General features: G+C 47.6%; 1 pseudogene across 1 annotated transcript in view; it reads left to right on the top strand.

Annotated features, from left to right (window-relative positions):
• The window catches only part of LOC144826013 (tuftelin-interacting protein 11-like), a 187985-nt pseudogene that overhangs the window by 106976 nt on the left and 59110 nt on the right, over nucleotides 1–21899 (top strand). The window contains exons 5-6 of the transcript XR_013609669.1: nucleotides 6361–6464; nucleotides 7315–7483. The product of XR_013609669.1 is annotated as a tuftelin-interacting protein 11-like (transcript). The remainder of the gene's footprint in view (nucleotides 1–6360; nucleotides 6465–7314; nucleotides 7484–21899) is intronic.

The raw sequence follows: 21899 nt of genomic DNA, 5'->3' as shown, positions 1-21899 counted from the left end.
GGCAGAATAGCAATATCCCAAAATATGCATAGAATGTGGTTAAAAAGTGTATGGTGTGTTTGAAGTACAATCCCGGTAGGGGAACCCCAACTCCAGCTGGTCATTTTGCGCCTCCAACGTACCCGTTCGAGGTTTTACAGCTCGACTTCATCCACATGGAGAGGTGCAACAACCTGAAGTACGTGCTCGTTGTTGTCTGCACCTTTTCAAGGTGGGTGGCAGCGTACCCCCTTAAGGACAATACCGCTTTATCAACTGCCAAAGCACTCGTCAAAGAGTTCTTCCCGAGGTTCGGTATGCCTAGAATTGTCTGGAGTGATAACGGAAGTGAATTCGTAGGATGCGTGATGAAGAGAGTGTGTGAGTGTTTAGGCATCCACCAAAAATTCCACGCTGCAAATCACCCCCAATCAGCTGGATTAGTAGAGTGCTACAATGGCACTCTAAAACTCAAACTAGCCAAGATCCAAGCCAGTACAGGTCTTAAATGGCCTGACGCACTGCCTCTAGCGCTTTTGTCAACCAGGATGACTGTCCACTCCAGATTAGGACTTAGCCCCCATGAGATCGTGTTTGGCCGCCCAGCCAACGTCTGGGGCGTGCCAAGACCCAAGAAACTAAGTGAGATAGAACACCCCGTACTACTTGACTATTTGTGCGAATTGACAACTAAATTGCGTGTTTTACACCAACAGGTTCACAGTTCCTCTCCACCAGCCTCTGACGATCCAGGTCACCTCATCGAGCCCGGCTCGTGGATTTTGGTGCGGAATTTCCAGCGCACCAACAACGGACAGCCGAGGTGGACCGGACCGCACTTAGTGCTGCTTTCAACGAGATCTGCTGTTCGGGTGGAAGGCAAGAAGAACTGGGTACATGGGACCCACTGCAAACGGGTCCCTCTACCCCTTCCATACGACCGGTGGGTCAACAAAGGACTTGCCGACTCTGAGACAGAATCCGTACCTCGCTTCATCCCTTTCAGCGATGCACGTTTGAAAGAAACTAGTACCGAAAAGGAGAGTGATCATATTTTACAAGGACTTGTGTCGCCGTCTATGCAATTGGACACTACCAAACCTGAGACGCTGTTTGAAGACCACACCAGACCTGGGAAACAACGGTACGACCTGCGGTCTAAACAAAGAGACTAATAAACGATTGACCTAATGTGATTTCCCTTTTCCCCTAAGAACTATTTTTTGATTTTTCAGCTCTCTCGTCCCAAGGGGAACTAGCTCATTTTTGATTTTTCGAACCGCCATCCGGTTCTGCTGCTAGGGTCGCGGTTGAAGTCTGGGGAGTGCAACTGGGAAGTTCTAGGTCCACGGTTCTGATTGGTCCACGGGAGTTACCCCGGACTGAGCAGAGCGCGCTCCCTGGGAGAATCAATCAACCACCGCGGGCAGCAACTAGAGGATGGAGTTTCCAAGGGTAGAGAGACCTGTCAGACTCACGAACTTCGGAAAACAGTTAGGCACAATACTGTCCAAAAGAAGATTCCTGATACTATGTGTTTTAATGTTATGCAGTATACTTGTGTTTTTTACTGGTTATACTCTATTCGTATTTAAAGTTACCTTTTCGAATGACACCCAGCCACCATCTCCTCCCACTATTTCTCCACACTACTTTCACCCTCTACCTGAACACGAGTCTGCCCGAAGACTCGAATTTGTAAACAATTCTTTCATTCAGCTCCTACACCAACACCAGTCCGTAATGAACACATCAAACTGTTGGATATGCGGACTCATGCCACACACAACCGATAAGGGAGTCCCATACGTCGTTTTGCCATTCAGCTACTATGGTTCTCTGTGGGCTTTCCAGACCATGTTCCTATTCGCCCTAGAACCATACCCGACCCGTTCCACTACGAGCGATTCCAATAACAAGGCATTAATTGCAGGGATAAGAAATATGAGTAGGGATATCGACACATATCTGACAATGCCCAAAGATGAACTCAGTCCCTGCACCCGTTGGAACGTGACTAAGCATGGGGTTTACCTGGTAAAGAGCCAGGCAGCAAAGAAATCCCGCCCAGTTTGGATAGTGCCCCACCGAGGTCACTTATGCTTACAGGGTATTGGTAGGGACCCCACAGCACAGTTAGGAAAGAGCATTTGCACGGAAACATATGTATTTGCTTCCCGAACTTCCCCTATACTTTTGGCAGCCAAAGGCACGTATTTCGTTTGCCACGACCAAGCCTACACGTGGTTGCCCCCTGATTTCTCAGGTACATATTTTATCTCATTTCTGCTGCCTCCCACCTACACGGCCAGAGCAGATTACCATCGGACAAGGACAGCTAGGGGTGTCGTGAGTAAAGACGACACTGCGGGTCAGGAATTCGCTGACTTCGCAAAGGGTTTTTTGCCATTTTGGGGGCCTATGGTGAACAGCAGGAATATTCGACAGTTAGCGAGGATAGTTGAATCCGCCGTGACTACGACGGCCGGAGCACTTGGCAATCTGACAACCGAGCTTCAGTCGGATCGACTTATGACCCTTCAGAACCGAATTGCCTTAGACATCATACTCGCCGATCGTGGTGGTGTGTGTAGAGTCATCCAATCCAGTTGTTGCATATTCATCCCTGATAACGCACCAACAGTATACCAGGCCATCTCCAAACTACACGAAATATCTGGTTCCCTTCACGTTGAGAAAGGGGACTGGTCCCTGCTGGGGTGGTTCTGGGAGCTGATCACTGCCTGGGGATGGAAAATTTTGATCTTCATTGGGATGACCCTGGCACTTCTGTTCATGTTCTGCCTATGTATACAGTGTGCTCCTGCACTATGTGGCCTCTGTGCTACCTCGTGTACGGAAGCCTGTGTCACAGGACGAGCTGAGTAACAGAATGATGCTACAGCAACATCTCCATGAATTTCTTCATACCGATTTGGACTCAGATTAGCATGAGTTATTGCCTTATATGAGGGCAAAAGGAGGGTCTGTGGTTCTCAAAAATCCGGACCCTGGTGTTTTCCCGATATCGAGGTCCAATACCCGTGTCACAAAACCTCAACGTACCATGACGATTTTGGTGTCTATGAACCGATAATGATTAGGACATCATTCCTATGTATTGGCGTCACAATCGAGGGTTGCCAACACCCCAAAATCGTAGTTTCCGTCCCCATCCCTTAAACTCCATTTTGTGAACGGCATCCATCTTGCATCTTGCCCTCATGATAAGTCAATTAAAGGTCGGGCTTGATCAAGAGGGACACGTCCACCTTTTCGTGACTTCCCCCTGACCTGTCCCAACTGACTCCATTGCCTTCGGCCAAACCTGTTTGGGCAGCTCCTCGCCCAGTGGCCGAATACGATAGCATGAACACATAACATTCCACAAACCATTCACGACATACAGACCATGCTTTCTGCAAACATGCACCTGTCCACATTCCTTGTTTATGGCCAGTTTTATGACTGGGTTGTACCTTTCTTTATTAAGGTTTCATCGATATCTGATGGGAGTTCCAGGCCTAACTGGGTAATCTATCAACAAACTGGACATCTAAAATATGGGCTTGCTTACATGACTTTGCTCTTTGTATTATTGTAGAAATATGTGTATAGCCATATCATAAACTCAGGAATTCTTGCTTGCAGCTATTATTTTTGTATATAAGGAGACGGCTGGTTCTGTAAAAACGAACAGTCTCCCAAGAACCTACTCTCCGTGTGGTGTACTTCTGGGACACGTGTTACTTGGTAGCTACCAATAAAACTTGATCTTTGACGGTAACTAGAAGACTCCGTGTTTCTGTGGTCCGGAACAAGGGAGAACTCAGAGGTCTTCGGGTGTTATCCCCTGGCACCACCGGGTTCCTAAAAACCCGGCACCTCAGTGCATGATGTAGTGGTCACAATTACAATTTCCTGTGACTCTTCTCTTAAGACTTTGAATTCTGTTGCAACACCTCAGAGACTCGACTCAAATGAGCCATCTTCGTTGTTCTAGTCCTGTTGATAGCAGTGATAGGGACACTACTGTGTATCGGCTTCTCTCCTGGGAAATCCACAAGAAACTGATCACCGAACACCATATGTTCCTCGGAATAAACATTTTTTATGTGCATTTATTGTGTACCGTTTTAAAACCCGTTGCTTTTTAGAAAAAGTTTGTACCTGACACAGATCCTGAACCATAGCAAGATTCAGTACATTCTGTAGTAAATAATGTCCCTATCTTGGTATCCATAAAGTGAGGGGATTGACTTTGTGGTCTAGATACCTAATGTAGGATTTTCAAAATGTTTAAGGGACTATGGCTAAGGGCAAACATTTTCCAAATAAGGTTCTCCTGTTTCGGGTGAGCTTTTCTTCCTGGGCAGCAATTTCAACACTTCAGCAGCACTTAGGATACCTGCCACCTCTGCTGAGATGAGTAATTGATCATAACTACCTCTCCTCCCTTCATTCCATCTAGACATCTCACATATCTGCTTGTCAGCCAGCATGGGCTATTCTTTACGTAGGGAAACATCCTACGTTTTCCCCTTGGATGTTTTGCTCACAGCAGCCAGGGTCACCTTTAGTCCAAGTAAATAGTTCCTGGTAGCCGTTTAGGACTTTGCCCCATCAATGGTTGCATCATAAATATTTGGTATGTGCCAGAGGCCTGGGCTTAAGAACTCTTTCATGCAGTAGCTGTCTGGTTAGGACGATACTCGTCAAGGTTTACTTTTTCATCTGTACTTGGATTGATAATTTCAGTGTCAAAACTAGAAAAATATTTCATCCAGTGATTTGCTTTGAACAGAAACTTTGCACAAACTCTGTGCTCCGGTTTTCTTACATGCAGAGGCAGCTACTCTGAGATTGCAGGTGGGAATCTGAAAATGAGTAGAAAGCTGGTGTGTACATACATCATTTTAAAGTTCTCCTTCAGCCCGCAGGAAGGACCTAACACTCCCTCATGTGTGTATTCTTTCAGTTCACATCCGACCCTGAGTCCTCTTCAAGATCTTAAGCATGTTGGCTGGTCTCCTGACAGGGCTTAAGAATAAACAAGCCATAACCAACCTACCATAAGCAGGGCTAAGCACGCGTATCTGCTCAGCGCCAGGATACCTTCACGAGGGATAGTGCACTTTACAAATACACATAACAAGCTTAATTCTAAGCTTAGTTTTGTACTCTTCCTCAGAGGGTGTTCTTACACTCTAAGAAATAGTCCTGATCCTCTGTAGAAGTGCGGTTAATCTGTTAATTGATCCAGTCACCTAAAAAACAGTGAGTGCAAGGCATTTCTCACTTTGCAGCATTATGTTAGAAGCTTATTATCACTGAATAAAATCTCCCTGATCATTTGGAACACACAGTTCATCATCCATTTTCGATACCCTGCATCTTGTGATAAACCTCATTCAATAATTGGAGACGGGCAGGGGAAAATCATGCCCTTTGCTCCCCTTTGGCACCCCCAATTCTGAAAGTGTGTGCATTTGTAACCTGAGCATATCTCATCTAATTATTCCTTCAAAGAAGGCCTCTCTTCCAACAGGAGTGGGAAGATTTGTGCTTAATTCAGCAAATCAGTAATTAAACCTGCTGCTTAACATCTGGCGAGCAAGCATATGGACGTAAGATGCTAAGCAGCAGAACGATTTCTGTTTGCAGTTGTGAAACCTCTACCAGAAGACACTGATCGTGGTTTTGCCACTGTGCTGTGAAAACAAAGACCAGTTCCCTGTTGGGTTTGTCGACAATTGACTGTTTTTCTTCTTTCAGTTCTCGGTTGTATTGCCATTAATGTAGATTTCCACATGGCCGACTTAGTAGTAACTGAAGTCCAAAGGATCTTAGATTGGTTTTCCATACACAGTTTGTAATTTGATGGCACATTGATGGGTGCTTCATCTGACACCTCCTGTTCAGTCGTCAGCTGGTACAGTACAGCATAGTTGTTTCCACAGCATTAGTGTTTATGATGATCAAACTTGTGGTTGCCAGTAATCTGAAATTATTTCTTTGATAGCAATTTGCCTACTCTCTGTGCTGACATCATAGCAGTCGCTCTACCTCTGAATGTCATACAATCACACATATGGGTATCCTGGTCCTTTTGGCACGCCTATCCTTTCTTAGTTCATCCATCATCGTTCTTGCAGCCACCCACAGCCACCTGAGTGCTTGTGTTCGCTGTGATGTGCATTTGTTGTAGTAAAGTAACGTAGGTTATAATGACTGCACCTATACACAGTGTGACTACAATCAAAGAAATGCTTTAAATTTGTTAATATTAAGTTTTTACAGATTAGCTTTCCTGGGCCAATTAAGCATCATGCCTACTACTTTGTAATGATCTAAGCATCCATGCTTTTCTCTTCTTGTCAGGATCCCACCTATGGCGTAGATGTGATGACCCGGTGGAGAGTTCTTTTGGAAGATGGTCACCTGTCCCATAGTGCTCCAGATTCCTCAGTGGACCCATATCACAGGTAATTCTCTGAGGCTCTCAGTCCGCCTGTTCGGATCTATGTCCATGACTAGTGACTCTGGAGTCCTGTAGTTATTTTCCCTCACCATTGCACAATGGGATCTTGTGTCTAGTGCGGTATGGTTGAGTTGGGTAATAGGTAGTGCCTGTTACTACAGCACTTTGGAGTAAGAAGAACAAGGGCTATGTATACATCCTATTTTCTATTTGTAAGATGTATGTTTCCCCTAAAATATGTTCCTACAAACGTTTCAAGTCCAGTTTCAGGATGAATAAGTTTTAAAATGTTCTTCCAATTAATATTGTTAATACATTTTTTTTCATGCTTTTTGTGTATTAAAATGGTAGAAGGAGTTAAATTGTGCCTAAAGCATATTCTGTGCCTCCACCAATGTGTCCAGGTCCATTTGCCTTTTCAGCAAAATATTCATGATTTACTGTAAAAACCTGAAAGTTTACATGGGACCCCTGATAGTGTAATAAACATTAGGCATTTATTTAGCATGTGTCTTTAATTTTAATAAATATAGCAGTAGTTTTTCCTTCGTTTCAAGGCAGGAAATACTATTTGAAATGATGTGCAGGGTGTGAATGTGTTTACAAAGTGGTACCCAAAGTCTTATACAAAATCTATTCTGAATGGAAAGGAAAGGCTGTAAGGAGTCCTGTGTTAACTCAATTGCATTGTGCAACTATTTTTAAAATGACTAAGTGAACCAGAATACTCCTGCAAAATCTTGGGAAGATGAAGATTTCGTAGTAGATGGCTGACAATTTTCAAGGAAAACATGTTTATATATTCTTGTGTGGTTTGTTTGCTTAACTAAGTTCTTGTCATTTTTAATTTTTAGGTTCGTTTGGGAAATGTGGATTCCGCGCATAAGAAATGTCATAAGCCATTGGCAGCCTCGGAACTGTGAGCCTATGTTGGATTTTCTTGATTTCTGGGCACATTTACTCCCAATTTGGATTATGGACAATATCCTGGATCAGCTCATTTTTCCAAAATTGCAAACAGAGGTACACGCTGTTGAGAGATGGATGTGGTGGAGGACAGTTTTGAATAATCATGTACCCAGCCTGTGTAGAATGACCTTGCACGGTCTTGTTTGGATGAACAAGAAGCATGTGGCTAGATGTCTTGCTATGACTCATGAAAGTGGGATAGAAATTACTTCTTCTGTACCATACAGATGCTCCAAGTTAAGATTTATTTTTCTGTGTACTTCATATGTGACCCATATCACATGAAAATGAGATCCGATTAAGCATTTGCAAGAAGATGGTTCGTGCCTCAAAGCACAGATATGACATCTGGACAGAACAACGCTACAAATCTATAGAACTGCTGGCAGTGTCCGTGTAAAGGAGCAGTGAATGGAGTGTCTTTCATTTTCATCTTCTGCTGAACCCTCTTTGGGGTAATTCCACATTCACCTAAGAGATCCGCCACTTTTCCATCTTTACTTGAAACAGCTGAGCCAGTCTGTGCCTTGGCACCTGGTGCTGCCAGAGGAGTGTTTGTATTGAGGGCCATGACCGATCATCTTCTTGAGGCTTGTACACCTGCTGGTGTTTCTTACTTCTCTCACACATCTATTAGAGGGAAATAGTACTCAACCATCTGTCATTGACTCCACAATAACCTTCTCCATTGACAAATATTGGTTTTACCACAACTAACTTTTTCCTCCGCATTCACCGTTCCGTAGTGAGTAGAATATCCTCCACATTAATTTTCTTTTTTGGTCCCACAACACCATCCCACATCAACAACAGATCAGACCTTGCCTGTAAACTAAAGCCTGCATATACCATAACATGCTTATTTCCATGTTAGAGATCACCTCCATGCCACTCCAATTTAGGAAAGATTTTAAAGCTTACCTCTTTAAAGAATACTGCATTACAATGCCAAACAGTCTACAAATCAGCTCATCCTCCTCCCATTATTAAACTTTATGCTGACCATGCATCGTTTACTGCTTTTTAAATACCAAATACACATAAACATTTCCAAGCACCCCATTCAACTGGCTAATTGACTTGACTCCACCACCTCAGCCATTGGAAAAAGTGGAACTCTCTGGACTGCCAAATGTATACAAATTAAGAACGTTTTACTTTGCGATGTGAAATCGTCCCATTAGGTACATCCTTTCCTTTTTAAGTCGAGCCTAGAGCAGCGCATGTGCTGCTGCTCGACTTTTAGCGAGGGCCTTTTGAAAGTGCTACCCACAAGCTTTTCCTGGCCTAAAGCTTGCGTGCATGCACGTGTGAACGCGCGCAGCCGCCATCTGCTGATCTTATCTCATTAAGCCTTGTTCTAATGGCTCCTCTGCTCGCACTCCCCCCTCCCTTCTCCCCTCCCTCATCGTCAGAATTGATGTTCTCAGTGAGCCACGTTAATTTTACGTCTAATGCTTGTTAAAAATCTGGTCACCCTAATTAGATGGAGCTAACAATGTATTGTCTGTACAGGGTGGCTCGGTGGATATAGTGAACAGATAAAATGGATACTCTACCCTGGCAGTACTGAGCAGTTGTTTAAATTATCTGAGGATACCATATGCTCAAGGCGGTATCCGCTTTGTCGTGCCAGTGGAATTTTTAATTGCATCCGATAAACTGTTTGAAAATGTTATACAACAACAAAGTAGCTTGTTAAGCATTTCACTAGATGTCGCTGAAACACTGGATGAGGAACTCCTAACTGCAATACTCTAGAAAGTCCTAGAACTCTGGTAGCGACCTCAAATCCAATGGTGAGGTGGTCAACCATACATGGACTAATAGTCCGGGAAGGGCACCAGACAACAGTAGGTGAAGACTAGAAAGCATTCAACATCTGCAAACAATGGAAACAGGACTTCAATTGGGCAAAGTCGCAGACCACGTAGCATTTTAGAACGGACATGTAAACGGGTCCCTATAGTCTTGTCCTTGCCTTTATTGGGGGAAAACACAGCCGCTTTCTGAACAATTAATGTAATGCCGGTCAGTTTAGTGTCAGTTTATATTTCACGTTTTACTGGATCTTTCACTACCATAGTATTAGCTATTCCCAGGAATGTATTTGTATTTTCTTTTACTTTGGTAGTACTTTTGAAGTGAGTCTGAGTGTTTATAATGGCTGCGAGAGCGCGCTCTGGTGTTCAGACTCGAGGCAGTGCGAGTTTCGTGCAATGTCGGTCAGTTGGTCAAAAAGGTGTTTAGAATGCAGGGACAGTTAATCATTCGCAGCATCTTTACATAGTGCAGACATCCATTTGCAAAAGCGGGTTTTAGGTGCATGTCAGTGGTGTTGTATCTAGATGCAATAACGAAGCCTCAGACCCCAAAGTACCGATAGGCTGTAATATTATGCACTTTGCTAGGGATATGTACGTGACGAGCCATCAAGCAAGTCTTGCCATTTAGATGGACCAGAATCGAAAGCAGATGGGAGCGGTCCAGGAGATTTGAGAGAGAGCGTAGAATGGTAATTGTACGCTCACTTTCCTGCCATCATACGAAAGTGCAGGGAAATTAGTAAAGCAAATCCAATTACATTTTTTGAAGAGAACAGTTTGACAGTGCTGTAGCTCTGAGGTTCTTATTCTTTTGGTTTCTGTGAAACCCCACCGACTCACTTTTGGAAGTAAGGTGCCCCTAACCTTGCATATAAACGAAAACAAGTAAACACAATTAAGGTTAGCCGTTCTGTGGTAAGGGCAAGCAAAAAGCAACGTCTCGACCTGTTCGGTACACACCAAGCCCTCCCCAGTTAATTCAAAACAAACTGGAAATACCTCCTGTGGCATGCGTGGGCAACCTTAATTCGCATAAGAGGATCAAGCGATTCACAGCCACCTCTTAATCTTTGTGGCCTAACCTGGAATTAATCTCCAGAAATGCAGTACATTTTATCAGCCCTAGGGCAAAATATTTGGCCTGAGATATGTACAGGGACTCCTGTAGGTAATATGGGTGGATCAAAACTGGGTCGCAGGTCCCAAAGTCTCAGCTGCCGCTGTATTCAATACCCGTGTGAACAGATAGCCCCGGGTAGTCTGCAGCTATATCAGAGTAGCAAAGAAAAATAAAGCTGAGCTCAGTCGAGGCGCTACATTTCTCCACACAAAGCACGATGCGCCTGTCACCCAAAAACATTCATAAACTATGAAAAGTTCCGTCCCAGAAAAAGCTGTATTTTAGGAGAGGGGTATCTTGTAAATGCTCATGCCAATTCATATATTTGCCTAGAAAAGGGTCCAACTGATCCCTATGATGGCTTGGTATATGTCTCAGGAAGTGAATCCAATTGGATAAATAACCTAGTTAGCGGTATTTTTCCTGCTGTACATGTACAGAAATTAGCGACTTTAATAGATAATGAAGCAGTCCAGCAATAACCACAAGACCCAACAAGGTGAGAAATTTGGCAAGTTCACACAGGGAGCAATCTATGTCTTTTTTTTTTTTTTTTACACAGATGCAGTGGTACAAACTGATGCTCCAAAACATTGCGATTGACTCCATCGGGAAGGGAGAGTTTACGGAGCACTTCTCCGAGCCCAGTGCTCCAAATCGGAGGTGGGTGGGTACTGACAACACATATCTGCCTCGACAAAGATTACATTTAAGGGTGCGGATGGGTGCCTTTTTAGGTCGAGCCTAGAGCAGCGCATGCGTTGCTGCTCGACTTTTAATAAGGGGCTTTTCAAAGTGCTACCCACAAGCTTTTCCTGGTCTAAAGCTTGCGTGCATGTGCGCGTGAACACTGTAGTGTAGTTCCTATTTTCCCAATAGGCTCTGCGCATTGGAATAATATCTTCAATAGTATAGACGTAGGACTGTGGTTAACTAGGTCTTCTACTGACGATATTAGACTTAAAGTTGTGTGCCAGCTAGCTCAGAGTTCACTAGAAACTTTCTCGAATAGGCAAGGAGGAGTTCAACCTCCCTGGATAGACAAGAAGGGATTTAGTTTCTGACAACCATAGAACATGACAACTTTGCTCCCCCTAATCAAGAGTATATCTCTAGAGTCGTGTGAAGACAAAAAGACCATCATTTTACTCAGTCAGTACGTGCATTCTTAGTTTCACCAGATTGTAGAGAAAAGGAAGAGACGGGCGTGTTCAATAAAAGGGTGTTATTTATTGATCAGTCTCCTTTCTCATACAAGAGAAATGAATCGCTATTATTGCAATACTTATAGTTAAGTAAAGTGCATACAGTAAAAGCAGGATTATAAAATAATACTGTAAAAGCATTGATATGGTTTCTTAGCCATATGATACTTAAAATGGATAAAGTTATACATACATATTTACATTGACTAATCGTACTCAACAGGTGCTTCTAACTACGCCTACCCCGGTGTACCTGACCTAAGCCTAATACGTGGGCGGGAGTAGATAAGTAGCAGTTTAAGTTTGGTTTGCCAAGGATCTGACTCAAGAATTCTCTGTAAGGGGTTATTCAGTTCAGTACCTGGGATTTAGAAGGCTGGAGGGCTGGTATCTCAATCTCTGGACTCGATATCCCAGTTGCCCGCGAGGGGGGCTGGGAACGCCGGAGCTGGATTTCTCGGCAGGAGAAAGGCAGCATCTCTCTCTAGCACGTCAAAAGGCAGGGGCAGCATCCGTGGGCTTCCTGCATCAGCTGGGCTCCTCGGCAAGTAGCGCTGCTCCAACTCGTCACCACCGTGTGTTGCTTAGGGCAATGTCGGTAATATTTATACCTGAAAGGTGCCGAGTTTGACGTAAGGATGGACATAAATACGTCAATAAGGATGTCATAAGAACTGGTCGTTCTTACATTCTTTACGGAGTTCTTGGCTGAAATCAAAACAATAGCTGCGGGGGATTTCCCAGTTCGGCTGGAGGTTTGATTTGTTTTGAGAACTCGGTATGCTCTCTATGAGGGCTGGAGGGATATTGCTTGCCTAATTTCTGACAGCATGTGCTATGACTTAATCAGAGAACGGGTTTCTGTGTCGTTGTATGGCCAATAGTGAGTTATTAACCGGACAAGGGTCAGGAACAGGAATATCGGTACAGTTCCCATAGTAAACACATTACAACACGTGCAAGTGTGCGTTAACGCGCGCAGCCGCGATCTTCCTTTCTTATCTCATTAAGCCTTGTTCTAATGGCTCCTCTGCTTGCACACCCCCATCCATTCTCCCCCTCCCTCCTCGTCCGCTTTGATGTTCTCAGTGAGCCGCGTTACTTTCACGGCCAATGCTTGTTAAAAATCTGGTCACCCTAATCATAAGGAGCTAACAATGTATTTTCTCTCTTTATCTGCCATGGGCCTTTCTACCGTTAGTCTGACCCATAAATTCAAGCAGACCGGGTTTTGCACCTTTTATTGGACTGTAGATACTCTGCGCTAAAATGGTTTAATTAATGTGGTTAAATGTAGGCATTCTGCATATATTTTAATGGTCAGTCATGTCTGGCAGTATGTCTACCAACCCATGAGCATGGCAGGCTAGTCGACGGACGGGCACACATGCAGAAATATGCAGACGGGACTACAAAGAGTAAATGGACTTGCATGCGTGTTACTTATGTATTTATTTCTGTCTGCGTCCGTCTGCCTGCTTCCCTGTCTATTTACATCCATGTGCCGAGCAGACTGTGGGTCTCCCGGCCCCTGCTCGGGACACATGTGCTGCTCCTCAGTGATGTTGTCAGGGTCCAGGGTTCCCATTACATCACCCTCTGCAGTGTGAGAACAGATTGCTCAATTTGAACCCTCCCCGGAAATTGATGTCCAATGGGAGCAGCGGGAGGGACCTCGCACTGCAGGGTTAACCCTTACCTCCCGGTCTGTGTTGGGTATTCTGTGCGCAGCATCTGAGGTAAAACACTGCAGCAAACAGCCCAGAACGAAGACGGCAGACATCCACCCCCATCCCTTCGGCTCTCCCTCTGAATCTCAAGCGTAACACAACGTGCAGATACTGCAACAAAACTAAGCAACTGGTGTCCCTCGGCATGCACACACTGTGTGCTTTGAGGACCACACGAGAACTACAGGGTAGCCATGACGTGTACTGTTAGATCTGTGCAACGCTGTAGGGCATGACTTTGCTCTCAGGGCTGGGTGAGTCCCCAGTTCTGGAGTAAGGGACTGGTGAATGGCAGCCTAATGGCAAAACAGCAGTAGGGGCTGAAGGTGAGGGTGGAGGTGCACTACAGTGTGACTACTTCCTGCAGTGCTCTGGCAGTGCTATAGGACTCCAGCAGCACACGCACCTTAATGCAGTGCCATGACCACTGCAGTGTGACTACTCCTTGCAGCCTCACACGCATCTTCATGCAGTGCTAGGTCCACCACAGTGTGGCCACTCCCTGCAGTGCCCTGGCAGTGCTATGACGCAAGCAGCATGCGCTTCTTCATGCAGTGCAATGATCACTGCAGTGTGACTACTCCCTGCAGTGCTCTGGCAGTCCCATAGGACTCCAGCAGCACACACTTCCTCCTGCAGTGCTATGACCACTGCGGTGTGACTACGTGGAGAAGTGTGGCTCACTGGTTAGAGGAGGCAGACCTGGAAGCAGAGGTCAGCCCGGGACCAGGGTTCAATTCCCGGCTCGGCGGGGTCTTGAGTCCTAAAATGTCCATGGACTCAACAATTCTCGCTCCGGTGCCTACTCGATTCACAGGTTCACACTCTGCGACTCTGGGCAATAGCTTGCTTAATCTCCACAATGGCCCCTCGCGGCGGGATGCCTGGCTTTCACCTTGCGGATAACCTGCCGTGGTTTTCTCACAGGGGAATACCAGGACGGGTTCCCTAAACAAGCGCTTAGAAACCGCTTGGTGATTTGCGCTATATAAATTCCTGTACATTTACATTTACTGCCTGCAGTATGACTACTCCCTGCAGTGCCCTGGCAGTGCTATAGGACTCCAGCAGCATGCGCTTCTTCATGCAGTGCTATTACCGCCGCAGTGTGACAGCCTCCAGCAGTTTGCAAGCAAAACACTAATGATCCATTTCATAATAATAAAATATGGATGCATAAAGCACCTGGTTGTGTCCCTGCGCTGAGACTTGCTACAACCAAGAACCCAAATCAGAAAAGCATTGGCATAGTCAATAGGTCTCGCCATTGGGACCTTATAAGTATTTAATTATGCAGCACAATATTATTGGTAAAACATCAACTGTTGCATGGCTACACACTTAAAGTCCCAAAGGCGAGACCTATTGGCTATGCCAATACTTGTTGACTCCTCTGCATTGTAATACTGTTGGGCTTATAGTGGCAATATCTATGCTTGATTTCTGCAATGTTACTTACGCTAATCTACCTGCCAAATCATAAAAATGCTTAAAGTTATGCCACCTGTCCGAGCCTCAATATGTGCAACTCTGACCATTTCATTGCAACCCTGCAAGCATTACACTGGTGACCAGTTCAGCGGTGAACAAAGGTCACAATTATGTGCTTCGTGCTTAATGCATGATATGGGTCTGATCCTGGAACTTGCTTGCAACCACACCTAACACATTCAAGGGATTTGAAGGAAGATCACTCCCCTACCAAGGCTTCACCCTAGGAAACCTCATCTGTTTTTTTTTTTATCTCAGTCTTGAATAATAATTTCTGAACTTCAGAAAAGCATTGAAAATATATTCCTTGAAGGATTCCGCTAAAACACGTGACCTATCTCGCTTTTCACCATCATCCCTAGTTGTTGGATCATGATACACACCTCTGAATCGGTTTATTATCAAGTTTTGTTCCCTGTTTACTGAGAGAAAAGGTGTGTAATGCCTTTTAAGAACCTATTTACAACAGGGGACTTGGAGCGAGGGTTGATCAAGTAGTCTTGAGAAAAGCAGAGATGGCAGAAAGGTAACCTTTTATAGTGCCCAGAGCAGAGCCCTGCCGGGCCAATGCGAGGAGGAACAGAATAACATCTGAAAGAGGGGCAGAAAGGGGATCCACAAATTTGTTCCACGTACAGGCGTATACCACCTTAGTGGAGGGATGCCTGGCTGCCAGAATCATCGCAAACTTCAAGAGGCAAGTCAAAAGGAATCAACTGCCACCGCTCATACTCCACGCAAAGAGGTGGAGGCTGGACAGGTTCGCATGGAGGACCTTTCCCTGCTGCTGTGACAGAAGATCCTTCTGAAGAGGCAGTCTGATTGGAGGATTCGTGTTCATAGCTCGGGATAAGACTCTTTGTGCCCAATCCGGAGCCACAATAATGACTTGGGCCCGACCGTTCCTAATCTTCAGCACTCTGGGCAGAAGTGGTATAGGCGGAAAGACCGCAACACCACTCACGCCGAAAAGCGTCTCCGAGCAAGTGCCGCCTCGGAAATTCCAACGCGCAGTACTGATGACATTGCACGTTCTCTTCGGTGGCGAATAGATCTAACCAAGGCTCTCCCCTCTGCTGAAAGAGACCTTGCGCCCCCTCCGAGTGCAGACTCCATTCGTGATCTAGCACGCACCTGCGGATGAGTTCGTCCGCCCTGGCGTTTAGAGAACCTATGTTCTATGTTAGGGGATTTGTAAAGCGCACTTACACCATAGGTCTCTTGGCGCTGTTCCTACATGAGCTGCAGCGGGGGCCGGATTAGACAGTTTGTCCGAAAAGCCAGGGGGCTTGTCTCTGGTGTTGCACCACCAGAGACAAGCCCTGGTGTTCCAGTCATGTCCAGAGGCACAGAACCTCCTGACATAGGCTCCACGACCTCACCCCGCCTTGTTTGTTGCAGTACCACATGGCGGTGGTGTGTGTGTGTGAACACCTGCACTACTCTACCACTGACAGAGGGGAGAAATGCCTTCAGTGTGAGACGGATTGCCCGAAGCTCCAACAGGTTGATGTGAAGCTTGGACTTCGCCGGAGACTAGAGTCCTCGGATCTCTCCCTTTCCCATGTGGCCACCCCATCCCAGGAGGGACGCATCCGTCACTACGGAATGCTCCGGATGGGAAGGGAGAGGGATCTGGCCTTGACGCAGGTGTGATTCAGGAGCCACCACTTCAACTGTCTTGCAGTGCCCTCCGAGATCTGGACGTAGTCGGACAGGTTCCCCATATGCTGCGCCCACTGGAACTTCAGGTCCCACTGCAGAGCCCGCAAATGCCATCTGACATGATCGATCAGAAGGATGCAGGAGGCCATGAAGCCCAGCAGCCTCCGGGTCACTTTGAGATCGAGGCTGAAAGATCGGAATCGGCGCCTGTATATCCCAGACTCGCTGTTTGGGAGGAGAAACCTGAAACTGCGCCATATCCAGAACTGCTCGAATGAAAAGGAGCTGCTGAGAGGGTACGAGGTGCGCCTTCGGCACGTTGATGGAGAACCCCGGTAAATGCAGGAGGTCGGCCATCGTCTGGAGGTGATAGTCGAGATAGGGGTCTTCCCCATCTGCACAGATGAGCTGTGATCACCGCCATTACTTTCGTGAACACACGAGGGGCGCTGGTAAGGACGAAAGGGAGCACGGTGAACTGAAAGTGCTCGTGGCCTACCGTGAACCGCAGGTAACGCCGGTGGGCTGGCAGGACGGGGATGTGGAAATACGCATCCTGCAAGTCCAACGCTTCCATCCAGTCTTGTGGATCTAGGGCAGACAAGACCTGAGCCAATGAGAGCATCTTGAACTTCTCCTTCCAGCGGAAGCGATTCACATTCCGTAAGTTCAAGATAGGACGTAGGCCCCCCCTTGTCCTTCTTGGGTACCAGAAAGTAGTGGGAATAACAACCACGACCTACTTCTGGCACTGGAATGCGCTTGATGGCCCCCTTGGCCAAGAGGGCAGAAACTTCCTGCAGCAGAAGTTGCAAGTGATCCTCCGACATGCAGTGGCACTGGGGTGGCATGGCTGGAGGAGACGTCTCGAAGGGGAGGGAGTAGCCTCTGCGGACGTTCGAGAACCCACCAGTCCGAGGTGAGGCGATGGCAAAGCCTGCCGCCCACTGGCATAGAATGTGCCTGAAACCACGGACTTGGAAGTTTTGGATCTGGTAGTGGCGGGGGCGATGGTGGTGGACTGACCTGCTCACTGGTCCCATGCTCCACCATGGCAGAGTTCGCGACCGCGCATCGACTGTTGTTGTGCTGGCCTGTGGCTCTGCTGCGAATGCTCCTGGGCACTCCCTTCTTGTCCCACTAAAGGAGCGACAAGCAGAAGGCGGAGGAGGGCGGGTTGCGGACAACCCCAAGGATTTGGCCTTACCCCGTGAATCCTTGAACCTCTCCAATGCACTGTCCGCTTTGTCGCCAAAAAGGCAACGGCCATCAAAGGGCAGGTCCATAAGTGTGTCCACATCCTGACCAACTATCCGGCACATTATCCTGAACCCTGAAGAGAGGGGGGGGAAATGATGGCGGGGAGCCAAGACCCTAGTGGGGTTTGGAGTGGTACTGGCAAAGAGAAATTGCTAAAGATGGCGGCTGTCTTCCCCTCCTCTGCTAGCTCAGTGGATACAAGCAAGAGACAGAGAGAGAACAGAGAAAGCCAGATATGAGGCCTGGGGATGTCCCCAAAAACATGCAAATGGTTGATGTAACGTGGATTACCATGATGGCTATGTGCAGGTGGGCTATTGGGGGGGGGGGGGCTCTATGAAATACGCTCATATTTAAATGTAAATGTAAATGTAGTATACTTGTAAAGCGCACAGCTGCCCCAGCAACGGGGCGTCCCGGCGCTGTATAACTCTGGGGAACCCGTCCTGGCTTTCCCTGTGGGATGGTCCCTGCTGGGAGTCCCCAAGGTGGAGCCAGGCATCCCCGGAATTGGTGGGGCCGTTGTGGAGATTAGGCAAGCTAATGCCCAGAGTTGCCGAGTGTGATCCCTGATTAGAGTAAGCACCGAAGCGAGAATTATCGAGTCCGCTGACCAAGGTCCACGACCCTGCCGCGTCGGGAATCGAACCCTGGTCCCGGGCCGACTTCTGCTCTCGGGTCTGCCGCCTCTAACCAGTGAGCTACACTACTCCAAGTCAAGTCAAATAATTTATATAGCGTGCTACATACCCAGAGGGTCTCAAGGCGCTTGAGGAAGGGTGGGGAATTACTTGTCGAATATCCAAGTTTTAAGTTGCTTTCTGAATGCTAGGTGGTTCTGAGTGAGGCGAAGGTGAATGGGGAGTGAGTTCCAGGTTTTAGCTGCCAGGTAGGAGAAGGATCTTCCTCCCATGGTGGTTTTGTTGATGCGGGGTACGGCAGCAAGGGCTTGGTTGGAGGAGCGTAGCTGGCGTGAGGGGGTGTAGAAGGAAAGTCGTGTGTTGAGGCATTCGGGTCCGAGTTCGTAAAGTGCTTTGTGTGCGTGGGTTAAGAGGCGGAATGTTATTCTCTTATTGACGGGGAGCCAGTGGAGGTTTTTCAGGTGACTAGAAATGTGGTCTTTATGCGGGATGTCTAGTATGAGTCTGGCTGAAGCGTTCTGGATGCGTTGGAGTTTTTTTTGAAGTTTTGCGGTGGTACCGGCGTATAGGGTGTTACCGTAGTCCAGGCGGCTCGTGACCAGTGCATGGGTGACCGTTTTTCTAGTTTCGGTGGGGATCCAGTGAAATGTTTTTTTGAGCATGCGAAGAATGTTGAAGCACGATGATGAAACGGCGTTGACTTGTCTGTTCATCGAGAGTGTGGAGTCCAGGATGATGCCCAGGTTCCATGCGTGGTCCGTCGGGATGGGTGCTTTTCCAAGGGCCTCTGGCCACCAAGAGTCATCCCAGGCGGAAGGGGAGGTGCCTAAGATAAGGACTTCTGTTTTGTCTGAGTTCAGTTTCAGACGGCTGTGTTTCATCCACTCGGCTACTTCTTTCATTCCTTCATGTAGGTTGGTTTTGGCGGTGTTCGGGTCTTTGGTGAGTGAGAGGATCAGTTGAGTGTCATCAGCGTAGGAGATGATGTTGAGGTTTTGTTGGCGTGCGATGGTCGCGAGGGGGGCTCATGTATACGTTGAAGAGAGTGGGGCTGAGTTAAGATCCTTGTGGCACGCCGCAAATGACTTCAGTGGCTTCTGACTTGAATGGTGGAAGGCGGACTCTCTGAGTTCTTCCGGTAAGGAACGAGGTGATCCAATCCAGTGCTTTTCCTTGGATTCCGATGTTTCTGAGGCGTTGTAGGAGGGTGTTATGACAGACTGTGTCGAAGGCTGCGAAGAGGTCAAGGAGGATGAGGGCGACTGTGTCTCCATTGTCCAGTAGGGTTCGAATGTCGTCTGTTGCTGCGATGAGTGCGGTCTCAGTGCTGTGTTTTGCTCGGAAGCCAGACTGTGAGGAGTCGAGGGATTTGTTGGTTTCGAGGAAGGCGGCGAGCTGGCTGTTGACGGCTTTCTCGATGACTTTGGCCGGGAATGGTAGGAGCAAGAGGGGCGGTAGTTTTTGAGTTCAGTGGGGTCAGCTGTGGGTTTTTTCAGAAGGGCGCTGAGTTCGGCGTGTTTCCAGCTTTCCGGGAAGGTGGCAGAGTTGAGGGAGCAGTTGATGACGTCTCGGAGGTGTGGTGCTATGATGGAGTCAGCTTTGTTGAAGATATGGTGAGGGCATGGGTCTGTGGGGGATCCTGAGTGGATGGAGTTCATCAGGCGGATGGTGTCCTCAGTGGAGATTGGGTTCCAATCAGTAAGGATGTTCAAGGGGGGTGAGGGTACGGCAGAAGGTTGGGTGGGTTGGTCTCCGTGTTGGTTGTCGAAGCTGTTGTGGATGTCTGCGATTTTGTTGTGGAAGAACGTGGCAAGGGAGTCGCAGAGGGTTTGAGAGGGAGTGATGTCGTTGGAGTTGGCTGAGGGGTTGGTAAATTCTTTGACGATGTTGAATAATTCCTTGCTGTTGTGGGCGTTGTTGTCTAGACGGTCTTTAAGTGCAGCTTTCTTGGCAGTCCGGATCAGTTGGTGGTGTGTGCGGGTGGCGTTTTTGAGGGCGTCCTTGGTGCTGGTGTTTGGGTCTTTTTTCCAGGCCTTCACAAGGGAGCGACAGAGTTTCTTGGATGTCTTAAGATCATCGTTGAACCAGGGAGCGTTTTTGCTGCCCAGTTTGATTTGACGTTTTTTCAAAGGTGCTAGGTTGTCGGCGCTATTGGTTAGCCATTGAGTGAGGTTAGTGGCTGCTTGGTTGGCGTTCGAAGGGTGGGCCGGGGGGTTTTGAAGAAGCGATGAGGAGATCTGGTTGATGGTGATTTTGTTCCAGTTTCTTCGCAAAGTGGGTTGAGGAAGGTTGTGGGTTGTGGTCTTTTTGTAGACAAAGTGAACACAGCTGTGGTCCGTCCAATGGAGAACTGTGGTGTGACTGAAGGAGATATGTTTGCTGGAGGTGAAGATGGGGTCGAGTGTGTGGCCTGCGTAGTGAGTGGGGGTGTTAACAAGTTGTTTGAGTCCGAGGTTGGCCAGATTGTCCAGAAGGGTGGTGGCGTTGCTGTCGTTGCTCTTTTCCAGGTGAAAATTGAGGTCTCCCAGTAGTATGTAGTCCTCGGAGGGGAGGGCGTGTGGGGTGATAAAGTCAGTGATGTCTTCACTGAATTGTGCACGGGGTCCTGGTGGCCTGTAGAGGAGGGTGCCTCGAAGTGTGGTCTTGGGGTCGGTGTGGATCTGAAAGTGAAGGTGTTCGGCGATAGCGAGGTTGGCGTCTGAGTTGGTTGAGATGCGGATGGAATTCTTATGGACGATTGTGATGCCTCCTCCTGTTTGTTTGATGCGGTACTTACGGATGATCTTGTAGCCTTCCGGGATGGCAATGGTGATGTCTGGGGCTGAGGATGCGTTCATCCATGTTTCTGTTAGGAAGGCGACGTCCGGAGAGATGGTGTCTAGTAGATTCCAAAGGTCGATGGCGTGTCTCTGGACCGATCGGGTGTTGAGCAGGATGCATTTTAGGTGGTTGGGGTCAGATCTCTGTTTGGTGTTCGTGGATGAGGAGTTGGTCTTGGTGCCGTCATACTTGCAGGAGATGCATGTGAAGGGTCCATGGGTGTGTCCAGGAGCGGCTTGGGCGCAGTTGGGGAGTCGGCCGGGGTTAAGGGCTAAGAGGGTGGAGGCGTCGTAAGTAATGCGGGTGGGGTTGGTGGTACGGGGGCCAGGGGGTCTGGCGCTGGGCGCGGGCTTGGTTCGGACGGGCGCAGACTGGCTTACCTTTGGCGCACCTTCGGCGCAACTGGGGCGCAACCACTGCGCGTGTAGGACTCTGTCATATGTGGATGGTAGAGGGGGGAGGGGCGAGGGCGGGTCAGCTGGGAGGCGGGAGCGGGGTGGAGGGGCGGGCTGATAGGACCAAAACAACAACAAAATGGCCGCAAACCGAAGCAAAAGCAGGACGGGACTGGGGCACAGATAGGGAAATAGCGCAGATGTGGGCTCCGGTACAATCAGGCACAGTTGCAGCTACCAGGCAATGTGACTTTACATAAATGCGCCACGTGTTGTACAGGAGCGATATGGGTCATGCACTGAAAGCGCTCAGGCAA

Source organism: Lissotriton helveticus, chromosome 3_2, assembly GCF_964261635.1.
Source record: "Lissotriton helveticus chromosome 3_2, aLisHel1.1, whole genome shotgun sequence".
NCBI classification, from domain to species: domain Eukaryota; kingdom Metazoa; phylum Chordata; class Amphibia; order Caudata; family Salamandridae; genus Lissotriton; species Lissotriton helveticus.
The sequence above is the reverse complement of the archived record's forward strand: the minus strand, read 5'-3'. Positions and strand labels throughout refer to the sequence as shown.